Consider the following 16466-nt stretch of genomic DNA (forward strand, 5'->3'; position numbering starts at 1 on the left):
CACTGCAGCGGCTCCGAGGATGCCCGCCCGTACCCCTGCGCCCCCGCTTCTGCACTGGGAAGAGGGAGCAGAGCATGGGTTTCCTCTGAAAAATGCTTGCAGCTCCCTGGATGAAGAATGCTTTCAGTCACCTTGAGCAGCAGCTGCTTAGCAGGCAGGTTTGCAATACGGTATCTTCCAGATTCAAGCAAATCTGGTTTTATAACATGATCAGGGAGCAGGAATGACATACACTGTGTCACTTGCTGCAAAGACCTTCCTTAGCAGATTAAACCAACAGGCCAGATAAATGTATATATTACTCAATTCAGTTATTGAAGGAAGGAATCAACCTCTACTTATGCAATGCTCTTGTCAGCATATTATTGCCATCTAGCATAGCATTAACACAGAAAAACCCCACCTTTTTACTGAATTTCTGTACGGCAAAGAGGAATCCCATGGCTCGCCACAGGTTCAAACGCAGTCAGCAAACTCTGCCAGCTCAAGGCTACGAACCGAGCCAGGTGACATCCCACATTTGCCTCCATCCGATTACCCACACCATGAGCGGGCCCGGCAGAGACGCAGCAGAGAGGACACGATGCCACGCCGGCACGGGACAGCTGGCCTTGTGTGACTGCCGTCCGATGGTACCATCACCCTGTGAGCAACAGGAAAGTGGCAAACTGAAACACTGAAGTAAAGCGGGCTGTTTAGATCAGCCAGTCCGTAAGTAGAAAAGAGGAAGATCAGAGGGCACTGCAAGAAGAAGACCTGGTTTACACAGTCCAGGTCTTCCCTCTTTCTCTGAGATGACTACTGCGATCCCAGAGAGCTGTGATGTCTCTGTTACTGAAACTCTCAAACAACACTTACCAAGGACTCGCATCAATTTTCTTCCATGTTACAAGAGGGAGGAAAAGAGAAGATGTTCCTTTGCCTTTTTTTCTCTCTCAAATCTCAAAGTAACCTTTTAAAATTAGGTCAGTTTTAAATCAAATTTTTAATCATATTTCTCTTAATTTTTCAACATTCTTTGCTTCCTTAAAAAAGAAATCTATGTGAATTCTGCTAATCCACACAAAAAAGGAACCCACCCTTCCCAGGTTCCTGTAATGGACTCGTTATCTATTTTAAACCCAAATGCACCCTTCTGGAGATACCTGCTGTCCCTATTTTCAGGGGAAATGATGAACAAAGCCAGTTATTAAGATTGTGTTACTTATTCCACAATCATGGGACCAGATTCCCTTAAGGAGACAATAATCTTTCCATTGTACGTCCCACTGAGCAAATTACAACCTTGACATAAAACAGGAAGAAGTAAAACTGTCTCATGGAGGCAATGAGGTCTTTCTGGTCCCACGTTCGTGGGAATAAAGCAACCAATCTATCTCATCTCATCTCATGTAAGCTGGAGATCTCGACAGCTGGGCCTTCAGTGGAGGGAGATAAACAAATCGTAGCGGATGAACCATCCCATCCTGAAGTCAGTGTCTAAAACAGCTGGGATTAATCACCCTCTGGAAGTCCCTGGCTCTCTCCATTGACTACAGAGGGGTTTCCATGTGAGGCATCACAGTAAACAGCCGCCTGTTGTTGCGACAGCGCAGTCCCATTCAAGCCACTACCAAAAAAAACCCCGTTACTGCAGCGAGTAGAGGGTTTCACCCAGTGTTGCCAGGGAAACCGTGGTTTTATGTCACCGCCGGTCCCACAGGAGGGTCAGATGGCCACACTTCTGCAGGAACTCCTGCAGGGCTCCAGCTGACTCAAAGAGTTGCTCATCAAGCGGTTCCTCCGCAACCCGATGGCCAAAGAGGCACTTTACTCATCCTTGCACGGGTACAATCTGCACTTCCCACCCCGCTGTGTGGTGTTCGCACCACCCACGAGCTCAGCGGCAGCGCTGCCTTTCAGCATGCAGGGAAGAGACAGAAATGCCAACCAGAAGAGTCCCTCCATCATTAATTAGGTAGAGATGCTAATGGAAGAAAAGCAAGAGGACTACAAGAAATGCTTGCTCCGTTCACACAGCCTGTGCCTGCTGCCTTTTTCAGCCATACAGGGATAGGGTTGTAGCTAATCAGAAGATCTGTGCAGGAATCCCTATTTGTTCTGGAGAGCAGACACCTCCCTCTGGTAAGGCAGGGAGAAAATTCCAGAAGGAGTAGAGTCACAGGTGGGATATTCCAGGTGCCCGAGTTCAGAAGGCTCTGTCAACCACTCTGCAGAAGCTTGTGCTTTGTATTCAGGAAAGAAAAATGCAAAAAAAAAGGCATATTCAAACAGAAACACCTGTTTCCCGCAGGACCACAAAATCCCCAGGGCTGCTCTCCTCACAGAAGCTGTAGCTCTTTAGCACGGACAGCCAGCCTTGCAAAAAGCATTTGAAAACACATTAGCAGATGTAATAGCAGGCTGTTAAGATATTTTAAAAACACATCCAGAAAGGTGCTGGTTATGTGAGATTGTTCATAGAGAAAAAAATAACTCCACTCCTGAAGCCCGTGAGCTGCCCTGAACATGCCAAACAGCATCCACTGCCTTCTCCAGGTGCACCACACTCTGCAGGGAAACCAAAACATCCAGCACACCGCAGTGTGCAGGGAAGCCCAAACCAGTGTCTTCAGCAGCAGAGTATGTGTGCAGAGACAGGTAATGAGGAGAGACAGAAAAAACATCTCCCAGTTCAACCAGAAAGCCACTGGTAGCAGCGTTTGTCCTGAAACGTCTTTTTTGTTTTTCCTTTTTTTTTTTTTTTCTTGTTTGCTTTGCTTTTTAATGAAAGGTATTGTGGGCATGTCAGCAGAACTCGGACTGCACCACAGCCAAATCAGTGGCACCTTGGGGGTGTTTCCCCAGGGCAATCATCAAACCTGGTGGGGAAGAGCCCGTCCTCAGCACTGGTGTTGGGGGACACGTTTCCCCAGCTTGCTTCTGGCAGTTCAGTCCCTCACGTGCTGCAACGTATGTGGGGCTTCTGCCAGGCTGGTGGGGAAGGTGACCCACCTCTGTCTCCTCTGGAAATCCTGCCCACGCTGACGTCTCCCCAGCCCACAGCACGCACCCCCCGTGCCAGGTGTCCACAGGCAGCCCTTATCTCTCCTCAGCCTAAACTCCCAAAGCTCCTCAACCAATGTCACAGTGGGTTTCCCCATGCCTTGCCCCCAGGAAAATGGGGTTTCCCCAGCACACCTCCAGCTGGCTCTGCTGCCCTCTCTCCACCACCTAGGTCTCCTATCCGGTGACCCTGCACAGCCCATCCAGCCCCTCGCTGTGGCTGCAACCCCTGGGGCTCCTGCAAAACCTCGTTAAGGAAAATCACAAAGTAGCACAGATCCTTTCCTGGGGTGCCCCAGAATCAGTCCCCCCTTGCTGGGACATGGTGCCTGCCTTGGATGCTGAAAACTCCTGACGTTCAATGGCTTGTGGAGGCACTGACCTGAAAACAAGCAGCGCCAGTCACCCACCTTGCAGAAGAAAATCCCGAAAATGCCACCTCAGGTAGTCTACCTAGAGAGTGAATGAAATATTCACGGAAATTTTTTTTTTTAATACTATGATTTTTGAGGAATGATGCTACTGAACAATCCTGATCCCACTTTCCTGCCAGGTATATTTTCATCTTGAAATCATATTATCCTTTGGGGGATCGCTCACTCCCAGGAAGATTGTCCTTAAAGGAGAGAAATGTGCAGTGAGAGACCAGACCCAGACCCACCCTGAGAGAAGTAGCATGCACAGCACTTTATCGGCCTTTGAAAGCATCACATGTTTGAGAGAAACAAAAAATAAGATACTTTTTTTGTTGTTTTTCAAGAGCTAGAAGAATTGAGCAACAATTAAATCAGCCTGGCTAATGCTGATGCAGAAAGCATCTGAAAAAAGATAAAACCAGAACACAGATAAACTCCTCTACCTCTAAACCTGCAAAGACTTGCACACCAGTAACTTGATGTGGTACAAGTCTCAAAGTTTCCAGCAAATGCAAAATATTACATGTGTAAATTTTCCAGTGTAAAACAAGTATACAATTAGATATCACACACTAAAACATAACGCTTGTAATGCAAAACACTACATGAGAGAACTTCCCAGCACCGTTCCCACCGACAGACGAGCATTCACAATGGCTGTATTCTCTGAGAGACGTGGGAATTGTTTTCTGCTGCCCATTATTATGACAAATACCTTCTCTGCAGGGGAAAGTTTATTAAAGAAAGTTGCTAAGGCAAAGACAGGACATGGCAAACCAAATGGAGAAGCAGAAGAACAGGGGAAAGGAAGAAATCCTCAGCTACACAATGAGCGATGGATGCCAAACGCACCACTGACCTCAGGAGCTCCACGCAAACCCTGCTCCCATCACACCAGTAACTGATAGTGCCTGGGACAGACCCTTAAAGCGCTGGCGCGTCAGAGGAGCCACACGCGGGGAGGTCTGCAGCCAGCACGGGACATGATTGTGCTCCCTTCGGCACGTGTACGGTAAGGCACACGCAGGGCATCTCAGTCCCAGGCCGCACGGTGAGCCCAGACCCAAGGAGAACACAGGATTTGCCTAGTAAGAAGTTGAAAGAAGCTGCAGCAAAAAAAGAGACAATGAAAAATCAAGTATGCATACAGGATAATGTAGGCTTTAAATAAAAAGGAATATAACTGAATAACAACTCCTTTTCTTTTCTTTTCTTTTCTTTTCTTTTCTTTTCTTTTCTTTTCTTTTCTTTTCTTTTCTTTTCTTTTCTTTTCTTTTCTTTTCTTTTCCTTTCTTTTCTTTTTTCTCTTTTCTTTTCTTTTTTCTCTTTTCTTTTCTTTTTTCTCTTTTCTTTTTTCTTTTCTTTTTTCTTTTCCTTTCTATTCTATTCTACTCTATTCTAATTCCCATTCAAATTATGGGAATGACATAAAATTTTGCTATTTGTGTAAATAAAAAGAGAGTGCTATAAGAAATAGCTTCTCAAGAAAGGTAAGCATGGACTTTTTCAGAAGATGATAAGAGTTTATCTTACAGCTGTAGCCTGATGATAAAGAAAACAGATGTAGTGGAAAGAATACCACGCTGATTTGGGTCTCTCTCTTTGTACCTGCTCACTAGCAAATAAGGAAAATATTACAATTTAGCTCAACACAGGCACTTCAGTTTAGACATACGGTGGTGATCTATGAAAAAAAGGGCGAGTGATGTGTGCGCTCAGGAACTGCAGAAGGAGCCGTTCAGCGACACACGGGAGAAGCAGCCGCATTACCCGCTGGCATCAGATGCCGATTCAGTCACCAAACTGGGGAGCACGGAGCAAGGAATCACACCTGAGCCCTCACGCTTCCACCAACAGCCAGAGGCTGTGCGCTCCTCCAGTTACTGTTGTGTCCTGCACAATGCTCCATGCAAAAAAAATATTTTATTTTTTTTCTAAAGTTTGTCCAGCTGTGTACAGCATAAAACTTTCCAGGAAGACATTTGGTACAGAGGAATACTGTAGCCTCATTCACTTCGTTTAAGGCCTCTGTTGCTTTCCCATCCAAATAATACGTGTACAACTTTTAAATTGGTTAAAGGGAGTTGAATGGAAAAAAATAAAGGAAGGGAAAAACTTACCCCCAAAACCCTGGGTGAAACTTTAGCAACCCAGCTAAGATGAAGGCGTGCATGTCTTTGTTTCAAGCCATTTAAACCTGGGCCCGTTGGGTTCTACGGATTACTGCAGCACCCAAATTTTTCCAAAAATGTCAGACAAGTTTACCACAGCAATTAAGCTGTCTACCATCTGTAAAAGATTTGCCCGAGTTTTCCTAATGTTTTTTTTCCCCTGAAATACATTTAACTTAATTCTTTCAACATTTTGCCTATCATTCAAGTCCATATACATTAAGTATTGCAGAGCTGGCTAGATTTTTGAGGGCAACTTTTCCTTCTAAGGATTAGTTGTGCACTGGTGCACTGAAATTTTATATACAGAGTAACACTCTGAATATGAATTATTTCTTGAGGAACACTGCGCCTATTCTTGGGAATGGAGAAGTAAAAACTTTACTAGGAATTTCAGCCAAGGAGCTGAGATTAACACCCTTTATTCTCCTCCCAAATGGTGAGTTATTTTCAGAATACTAGACCAGGCTCAAGCTTAATGTCTCCATCACACTGTATTAAAAGTGCCCTACAAGTAAATATGCACACTCAGCCAGTGACAATGAAAGACGTGGATCTGAATTCTTGAGCATGTTGGAGAAAGTTTTAAGTTTTCTCAGCAACATTTAGTGTACCTCGTGGTCCAAGTAAAACAGTGGTTAGGAAAGCTGAAGGGTATTCTTTATGTTTCTCCTCCTTCTAGCTTGCATATAAACTGGTTGCTCCCAACTGCCTAAGACTGATGGGTGTTCTCACTTTACGCTATGGAAACTATTTTTTAATGTATTTCTCTAAATACAGATTGCTTATATGACAAAATAATCAGCCAGTCTACAAGAAGTTATCTTCTCTCCCTGAGCATTTATGCTTTTATCGTCACTTTTGTTCTACCATCATATACCCCAATACTGAGTCTCCTAAAATAACCTCAGAAAAAGTAATTAACAATTAAAAAGTGGGAAGGTTGGGGGCACAACCTTGTTCTTGTCACAAAGATGTGATGTCCCCTTCGGAGCCTGATTTTGACAGAGTTGGGAACAATTTTATGCTGCTTCTGTGACTCGGCAGAAGCATAAGATAACGTTGGGCCATAGAAGAATTGAGAATAAGGATCAGAGTTTTAACAATGCCAAATAAATGACTATGTAACAGAGAAGAGTGGCAATTAGAAAAAGAAATACTCGATCCCTCACCTGGGTTCGGCGTAGGGCCTTTAAAATCCTTGAGTGACAAGATCTACCTGTAAAATATAAAACGTTCCTTTGCTGTTGAAAGCACATACTGAATTTTGGAACCGCGATTGTGTGTGGTTAAAAACAGTCCACCAGCCTCAGTGATTTTATAGCTGATGCTTCACATTCATAGAGCAACGTAACAATGTAACGCTCCTGGCCACTTCTTTCAGTTTCTTAGCACATGTTTTTTCTGTTTCTGTTTCTGAATTTCATCTAAAACCAAAGCCCTTTGGATACATCGTCCATTTCCCAGGAAAGCACCTAAAAGCACAGAAAGGGCTGATCACACAATTAGTGGTCCTCATGACCGGTCCCATCACCCTCGCTGGGAACACCGAGGCAGCAAAACACCACGCACAGTCCTTGGGCCAGAGTAAACCCCAAGTGCCATGCAGCAGCACTTGCAAACCCTCCCAGCTGCAGGACTCCTCACCCCTCCTTCCCCGTGTCCCCCCGTCTGGCTGCACACCATCAGTGCGGACCTTGCTGCAAAGCACATCCCGTCCTCCTCCTGCTCCGGGACTGCCGCCTCCACTGTCCTCTGCAGCTGCAAGGTGGAGCTCCCCCAGCCATCCTCTTGTGCCGGCCCGAGAGACTTGGCTCCAGGCTGGTTGGGCTTGGCTGCCACGGGCTGGCACGGCCGTGGCCCTGCTAGCCAAGCCTGCTGGCTGCCAGGGTTCGGCGGCCAGATTGCTCTCCCTTCAGAGCCATCGCTCATCACGTCTCCGGCAGATTTACTGTCACTGACCCCTGTACCATGAGGTAGCGTCTCTGACTCGCAGGTCGTGTGCCACAGCCATACAGGATGGCAAGCGTCGGGTTTTCTTTTTTTACAGGCTGTGTTTCAATGCAGCCAAGAGAGAAGCACAACTGATATTTATTTTTGGTTGGGATGTTTGAAAGCCACCCAAACAATACATCGAGCGCTATTCAGCTAAGCCTCAGTCCTTGCTGTGTCGAATACATGTGCTTCAGGCTGCGCCTGTTGTCTGCTGCTGCATTTACTCCTAGGGCTGTAGTACAAATTCTGGTGGAAGAAGAGTTGACACGGATGCCAAAAAGTTGCACTGATTTAAACCCGTGAAGGGCTTTGCTGATTGATTGTTCTTCTCTCTATACAGAAAGGCAAATTTACAGCACTAAAATGAGATGTCTCTCCACCCCACTGTAGACATACTTTCAAAAATATTGCTGCTATTAAAAATAGCATATGTTAGGCACTAAAAAATAATAATAATCAACAGTGTGGAACACATTCTTTCCAGGAAAATCATTTTACAGCCCCTCGGCCCAGTGCTGCTCACACCAAGTAGGACACACACAAAAATATAGCAAAACCATCAAAGAGGCCATAAGCCCCTAGGAGCCCTGCAGGGGAGCCCGAGCTCTGGAGACAAGACAGGACAAGCACCCCCATTCCCCAGGCTTGGCAAAAAAACAAGACAAGACAAAAAGGGCAGCTGTGAAGATTAGGAATAACATGGGAAACCAAGGAAGGTGACAGGGAAAAATCTGTCCAGGAGTGTCACCAAGAGGAGGCCCGTACCCCAGACCCTCCCGCCCCCAGAGCCACCTCATTCCCACTGCCAGGTTTCTCTCTCCAAGCTAGAAAGGTGCAAGGGGCACAAGTCGACACCTGCACTGCTGGCCTCCCCCTTTCTGGACCGAGGGCGGAGGGCTGACGATGCTGGCGTAACCATTTCTGTGGCTGGGAGTCCACCCTCTCGCTGGGATGCCTACCCTTGCCCAGCAGCGTCCCCGAAGCCAGCAGCTGCTCACAAATTTGCGGGGACAAAAGCACCCCTCTGCTGTATGTGTCCTCTTGGCTCTGCCCTCTTGTCTCTAAACCACGTGGCTGCAGACTACAGAAGCCCATAAACCTCAGGGGCAGTATTTCTGAGATGGTTTGGCCACAGCTTTCCACCAGGTCACTCCTTCAAGTATTCCGTCCTGGCAGCAGGAACTGGATCACTGTTCACAGATCAGGCCCAGACCCCTGTGGCTGCAGCCCCTACGCACCCTCTCATTCATTCATTCATTTGGTCATTCATTCATTCGTTCAGTGAACGCAGGGCTTCCTTTTCTTAGTCACTTTTCACAAGTTACTTCTCAGTATTATCCCACAGCTCCCCAGGGGCCCATCAACCACAGGCGGCAACCGCCAGCACACCACTGGCAGCCTCCCCAGCAAGCCCAGCCGTGCATCGCCGGAGGCAGCCGGCTCTGCCGGTCCCCAGAGCCACATCCATGAGCCCTTGGCTGCCTCCTCTGGGGCCCCTCCACAGCCTGGCAGGGGTTTGGGAAAGTGGCCGGCCGGCCCCCACTCATTTTCAGTGGTGCCAGGGACACCCAGTCTGCTGCTGGCATGGCAGTGGTGTAAATGGCTCCATGGGAGACAGTGCATAACAATACTTGGTGTGATATGAGTCTACTAGGATCCCTTGGTGCTGTTTGTTTGTCTGTCCCAGCAGCTAAAAATTCTTCAGGAAAAAAAAAAAATCCTTAACAGCACTTTTATTAAAGCAGCTTTGGCTCATACATCACTTTAACTTGTCTAAGGAGGTGCTGTGACCAGAAGCCGCAGAAACACAACCATGAACAAAACAAATGTTTGAAAAATAGGTTCAGAACCATTTTCTCTTTAAAATTTTTCCTGTCCTTGTTTCACAGACACAAGGACCAGCAAGGTGCTGAACACCAAGCCCCTCCGATTGACTTCAGCTCCTCTTTCCCATCAGGATGTGCTACCCAACACATCGTCTCTGCTGAGACATCCACAGCCTCCTTCCTCCTGGTTTCTGAAAACAGTCTGTGGTCTTAAGGATCCCCTCCAAATGCTTCTGCCAAGGAGGCACGATGAGTACTCTCCCAGGACCAGGTTTACCTTCTCCCAGGGGTGCCAATCCCCTTAGAAGCTTTCTGCAGATGCCCGAAAGATCAGAGTGAGCCCTCCCCGCTTTTCCAAAACTTTTCACTCACTTGCAAATGTTAGAAGGAACAATTCAACAACTGTGTGACTGACTCACTCGTTTCTTACAGTTTGGGTTCACTAAGCGCAACTGCTACATCCTTATATTCAAGGACAGACGACACCTGAGTCACTTTCCTTCCCTTGCCCTTGTTCATGCTCACGTTGTTGCTGGCCAGGCCTTCATGGAAAGGAGACACACAACTTGTGCTTTACTCCAGTGTGCAGAATAAGGAAGCGCTACACAGACGCAGAGTGCCACCTGCCATACCTCAGACCAGACCCTTTCTTGCAAGAGCCGCTCCTTCAGCTCTGTGGAGCCACTCCTCACCTCCACCACGGCAAGGTCCTGGCTCAGCAAAGCATTCGGACTGTGCTTGTATCCAACAGCAGCCAGGGGAGACGGGGGCAGATGAAGGGACCCTAGGGGAGAAAGGAGCCATGGGGTTACCATGAAGACTGTGCTCCTAAAAACAGAGGGACACAATCAGGGGAAAATGAAGATAAACCACCTTGTCTGAGGGTCTGTAGGGAAAGGCGCTGCGTACAGCACAAGTGCCCCATCAGCAAAGGCTGAAGCTCAGCTGCTGATCCTGCCCTTGCCATTAGACCTTCTTCCAGCTTGAAATGTCCTGGCCAGAAAAATCCAAGCGCTATGGGTGGCTGTCTCCCTCTCCCCTTCGCTCTGTCTGCACCCTGTCATTTTAATGGACTTCTGCTCTGTCTCTCTCTCTCTATATATATATCGTGCATATAAATTTCCCTGTTCCCCAGCCAGCCACATTCTGCCACAGCCTTCAGTGGTCTCTGCTAACAGCCTCTGGCCGCCAGGCTAGTCACTCCAAAGTTCTCACCACACCTGGAAAAGCAACAACCAGAAATCCTGAACTCAGGCAACCTCTGGAGGTGCCAACACCCCCGCCAAGCCCAGAAGGACAGCGCCCACAGGTGGAAAAGCTGGTGCTGAAAATTACCTTTTGACACTTCAACTCAGAGTTCATTCTTTGTGCCCACCACAAAAATTCGCTCACCAGGTGCAGGACTGGTTTGTCTGTGTGGTGTGAGCGCAGCGGTTACGTCCTCAAGCATCAAGACACATCCTGTTGCAGAGCTGGGCCCCAAGAAGGTTTGGTTGTTCGTTTTCTATGTCTACCTAACACACTTGGAAGGCACTAAATAAGCTGTGTTTCCCAGGTTTTACTGTTATCCCATTTGCAGGTGTATTTTGCTCTGCATCTAAATATGTGGGACGTTCGGGTTAAATATCAAATATATCATGGACCCATTTGAAAAAGGAAAACATAGCTAGAGTCAATGTGACCTCGAGTGCCCAACCCTAGATCATTTGGTCAAACCCAAAGTTCTTACTGATTTCACCGATACTGAAGGGAATTCCAGCAGGAAGACAGCAACAATAATTTCAAATATTGACTTTCTGTTTCTCTAGGATGTGAGTCATTGTAAAATTAACACTTTGCAGCAAGTAAAAAATAACAAAATAATTCTATAAATCAGCCTCATATGACTTATTATAATAGGTATGCACAAGCATGCTTAGATATATGCTTGCGCACAGGCTGGAGGCTGGCTATTTGAATTCATAAATTATTTTTAGTGTGAGTTGCAATGCTGTCACTGAACAGCAGGTTATTTCCCCCCCCCCCCCAAATGAAACCCCTGGCAAAAGCATATAAACGAAGTAGGTCCTATTTCTTTTTTTTCCTATTTAAAACGTATTTTCTGCAGGAACTCACCGAATTAATTTGGGGCACAATGAGAAATAGTGCACTTGTGCTAACAGCAGTGCTGCTCAAAAGCATAATCTGTAAAACCAAAAATCCAAGGTGAACAAAATCATTGGTAAAAACATCATTCCGTACTATAGACGAAAACAAAATATGGCTCCATTTTCAAATGCTGCCAGAAAGAAAAACTTTGATTCATGGATGTATGTCATAAACCACAATTTCATTTCACAAAGAAAATGTCCCGGCAGGGGCCCAAAGCTGAACTTAGAGCAGAGGAGCAGGGAGCAAACGCCGGGGCTTCACTCAGCACTGCGGTTTCCCCGACGCGGGGCTCCATCACATTAAATATTGCCACTTAGAGAAACGGAGGGGTTTAAAGTGAAGCAGCGAGTACTAGAGCGCTTAAAATAAACTCATACGATGTGGCAACACTGCCCTCCTGCTTCCTAGTGATTTCTGCCCTTTTCTCATATTCAACGTACCTTGGGCCAGGAGATGTCCTGGGCAGCTTCTCCCAGCACAGAAGCATTGAGGGACTTACTCTGCCTTTCCTTCAGTTTATTCAAATCTTCTTGTGCACACAGCAAAGACACATCTCGCTAGGGAAAAGAGGATAATAAAAGCCTGAAAGTTTTAATTTCATGGTTTTCTCAAGGGGAATACATGCAGCTATAAAAATCATCTCAAAATCCACTGTTTGGTTTCTGGGTTCAGCTTCAGGCTTTATAACTCAGCTTAATGCTTTATAACTGAATTAACAACAAATAATAAAATTATAATTAATTCATCTTAGAATTGAAAATGGGATATATTTGTTCTTTTCATTAGGTTAAACACAATGGAAAAGGTTAAAACATGGGGGAAATAGATTGTTGGATTGGATTAGACTAATCCTGCCCATTCTGCATTCAGTGTTTGGGGGATGGCAGGGAAGGAAAGACGAAATACCTTAACCCTGGCCAGATTAAAATTTTAAAAATCAATTAAATTCAAATGCAATTAAAATATTCATCCCTATGACCTCTATAGGCCAACAAAGCAAACATCCTACTGAGTCAAGCGAGAAAAAGAAGAGAGGACACGTCCTGCTCCCCACGCAGCCCGAGGACAGGTCCCACAGCCTGGTGCAGCCGCTGGTGCTGCTCCAGAAAATGGGTGAAGCCTGAGCACATACACAGGGCAGCTCGGAGAGTTAATTTAAACATATCATGAAGTTAACTACTGTCAAGTAAAACGATGATGGAAGCCGTACCTTTTATTTTGTGTAATACTTTACACAAACCTCTGCGGTTTTTTCCTTCCAGAAAGAAAAACAAGCCGGGATGTGCAAATAAACCAAGAAAACTGGAGGGAAGGAAGGAACAGCTTGCAAGGCAATTGTGAAAAACAAATAACAGCGGTAATGAGGAAGGAACAGAAAATGCTTCACAAAGAGAGGACGTGAGTCGGGATTTAGAAAAGACTGGAAAGACTCAAAAGGTGCAGGAAAAAAGCTTGAAAAGGCTTATTGAACCCAGGAGGTGAACAAGACTCGGTAACAAAATGAGAAAAAGGAGATTTACAAAGAAAAAAACATCTGTTTGTTTCTGAGTTCCTGTAGATCAGGCCCTGGGTGCTGACAAACCTGAGCCCCAGGTGTTCATGTGTCCCAAACCCCCCCGGACTTCTGTCCTCCTTCGAGAGCACAAAGCTGGCTTTGCAACCCCTCAGTTGTCACATAAACATTCACACTTAAAAGATAAAGATTTACCTGATAAAAATTGCCTGTGTGCTGTATGCCTTAGGAAGGATGTTTCTGCTTCCAAAGGAAAAAAAAAAAAAGTAAGAAAAAGCAGATGTAGGCAGTAATCTTGCCTACTGTGTCACCCCAAAGCCCTTATGATTTTCTGATTTGAACCCAAAACGTTACCAGTTTGTGGATACCCAAACTATCAGTTCGAGCATTCTCTCCCATATCTCCTTTACCCTCCCCCATCATTGCACTGACCAAAGGGTTTTTTTCGTCATGAGCGCACCTGGGAATCAACACAGCCATGCTCTCCATGGCGGCAGCCCCCGGCCCCCAAAAGCGTACGCCCTCCAGGAGCACTGCACAGGCATCACCGACACCTCTCACCGCCACGTCGATCTCCCCTCTCCCAACATGAGAGCTGTGTGTGCAGCACCGTGTTTTCCTCCCAGACAGCCTGGGGAAGAGGAGCAGGATCTGGGAGTTTTGCTTGTGCGTTGCTTCCTCCACGCTTGTTGGCATTTTGCATCGTCAAACACCAGAGCTGAACGGTCCGACAGCTATTTTCACTCGAACATTACTACTCACTTAATGAGCATTGATCTGCACATTTGCCTCATGCTGGCTATCACCTTCTAGGCTTTCCATACGTGTCGGGTTTTCCTGACATGTGGCATTACTTTGATGCCTGGGAGCTTGACTTTGTTCTGCACTCGAAGGTCACGCAGAGTGCCTTTTCAAAGCATCCTTCATGCCAGCTCCCTGACAATGACAAATCTTGGTTTATTGCCTTTCCTAAGGCCTCACAGTGTTTCCTAACAGACATCCTAGCGGTATTCTCAAATCCATAACTCTTGAAGCCAGATGTAAAGTAACCACGGAAAGCTGTATACAGCCATCAAACCATATGAATGGTTTTATAACTACTGGCAACCCACTGAACATTAAATATTGGATTAACATTCAACAGCTCTGCTGGTGCTTCCTGCACTTTGGCAGCGAGCTCTCCCCACTCAGTCGTACGCTTGTGGAATGGGCTACAACTCTCTTTCAGGAAAAAATCTCAAAATGGAGGCCTTTGCTTGCGCTACGCCAGACTAGCCACATGCAGCCAGAGGGAAAGGGAGCCAGGCAACAGGACCACAGGCAGGGAAACGAGACTGCTGCTGCTTTTCAGCCTCCACGAAATCAGTCAGCAACTCTCTTCTTACATGGCTGGCCCGGAGAAAAAAGACGCGCTTGAGTTGCTACCAACCCAAACCTACCCTCTGACTCTCCTCCTTGCATGCCTCTAAGTGAGAACTGTGATCCCTTTGGGATCGGGACTGGTTTTTCCATGTGCAAGGGGAGTCGTCATCATGTTTGCTTGACTTTTTCCCCCCCATGCACCATACCATGAGCGCTTCTCCGAGCAGGAACAATTTGTTCTGAGAGCTGGTTCCTGGTGTCTGCGCTCCAGAGATACAAGCACAAGTCCCAACACCGCCTCGCACCTCCTGCCTGCTTTTAAGCAAGATCCTTCCTCAGCTCTGCGTCCCTCTTCGCTGCCTGCTGCTGCACTGGCGCCTTGCATAGGACCAAACCTGCCTCTGATGTGGGGTGCTGCAGGACCACAGGCACTAACCTGACCCTGTTACATCCAGCTTCCACCTCCATAAAGCACAGGCAGGTGAGCTGCCGGGAATGCAGGCGATCCTGCCAGCACGGGCCAGGCACTGCAGCCGTCACCTGCCAACTATTTTAGTGCGCACCAGGGGAAAATAAACAGACGCAGCTCAAACTCACGGGGAGAAGCCTGATCCCAGGGGACGCCGGGCAACTCTGCTGGAGAAACTACTGCTGCCTGCGCACACGCGTTCCTCCCAACGTGCTATTTTACATCCGGACACGGGCCGCACCATTTTTAGAGGCAGAAGGAGACTGACTGATGGCCTCCAGCGCACAGCCCAACAGAACATGCCAACAGACCCGTGACAGGGGTAATCACCGCGTTTGAAACACCATTTAAAGAAAAGTAACCTGTCAAGTTTGCTTATATTGTAAGGCTCAGCCCCAAAGGACTCCGGCGTATTTCCAACACATCGAACTAATTGTAGTTTACATTCGTTTCACTCTCTATTAGAGGTGCTCCACTTTCCAGGAAAACTGATCTGCAGCGCTTGGCTGGCCGCAGCTTTCTGCACGAAACCCGAGCGCCTCTCTTCACTGAATGGAGCTTTGGGTAACAGTCAGCGGAAAACGTGCAGCGCGATCTGTGGCATGTCACCCTAAACACTGCTACACGCCGAAAATAGTTTCAGCTTCCTCTGCCTCGCGTAGTCTGGAAATAAAACATATGGAGTTAGCACGGCCGCTGATTGGATTTTGATTGTTCTGAAACGCTGCCAGGTTTAAAGTGGAGAGTGCGGCCTGAAAGGAAATACAGTAGACACTAGACAATTTATTTGTTTCTGAGCGGGGACCTGGCTGACGGGCCGCTTCGAAGGTGGCTAACAAGAGCAGCATGTTCCCATATGGAAACCATATGGGGAAATCGGCCAGGATCTAAAAACATGGCACAATATATGTTATCACGGCAACAGAAAAAGCAGAGCGCTGTAAAATTGGTGCCAATCACAACAGCAAATTGCTGATGGACGGTGCTGATAAATAACTAAAATAGTTAACATACCAGCAGGTTTTAGATACAGTACAGTAGGAGCTGGGAGGGAAAAGTGGCACACGAGATGCAGTTGGGAAGGCGGCAGGCGACGGCTGGCGTTACTAGCCAGATGTATTTGCACAGCTCGCTCGGTTCTGCGCCGCAGCTGGTCCCACAAAACCGAGGGCCTCTCAAACCCTGAGAAGGGGGGGAAAAAAAATCCCCAACAGCGGTGACCTCAATAAAGATACCTGCGATCGTTTTGTCTCCTAACAGCAGACACATAAAACCAGCCGAAAGTGCAAATATTTACATTTGGGAAAGACATTGCGAGCTCCGGAGGGCCCGGGCCCTACTCCGACCTGAACCGCGGCCTCAGCGGCAGCACCCGCTGAGGCACCACGGCCGGGCTCACGGCCCCGCAGGGAAACGGGGCGACCCGTTGCTGCGGAAGCACGCCCCTCGTTCGGCCGGAACCTCAGGCGGTACCGGCGAAGCCCCTCCGCCACCTCCCGCCCCGCTTTCCGCGCACAG

General features: G+C 47.3%; 1 long non-coding RNA gene across 1 annotated transcript in view; it reads right to left on the reverse strand.

Moving 5' to 3' along the window:
• LOC142600117 (uncharacterized) overlaps positions 1-16466 on the reverse strand; it is a 31160-nt gene extending 14694 nt beyond the window's left edge. The window contains exons 1-2 of the long non-coding RNA XR_012833570.1: positions 16184-16466; positions 12045-12161 (exon numbers count right to left, since the gene is read on the reverse strand). This is a non-coding gene — a long non-coding RNA (uncharacterized LOC142600117). The remainder of the gene's footprint in view (positions 1-12044; positions 12162-16183) is intronic.

This window comes from Balearica regulorum, chromosome 1 (genome assembly GCF_011004875.1).
Source record: "Balearica regulorum gibbericeps isolate bBalReg1 chromosome 1, bBalReg1.pri, whole genome shotgun sequence".
NCBI classification, from domain to species: domain Eukaryota; kingdom Metazoa; phylum Chordata; class Aves; order Gruiformes; family Gruidae; genus Balearica; species Balearica regulorum.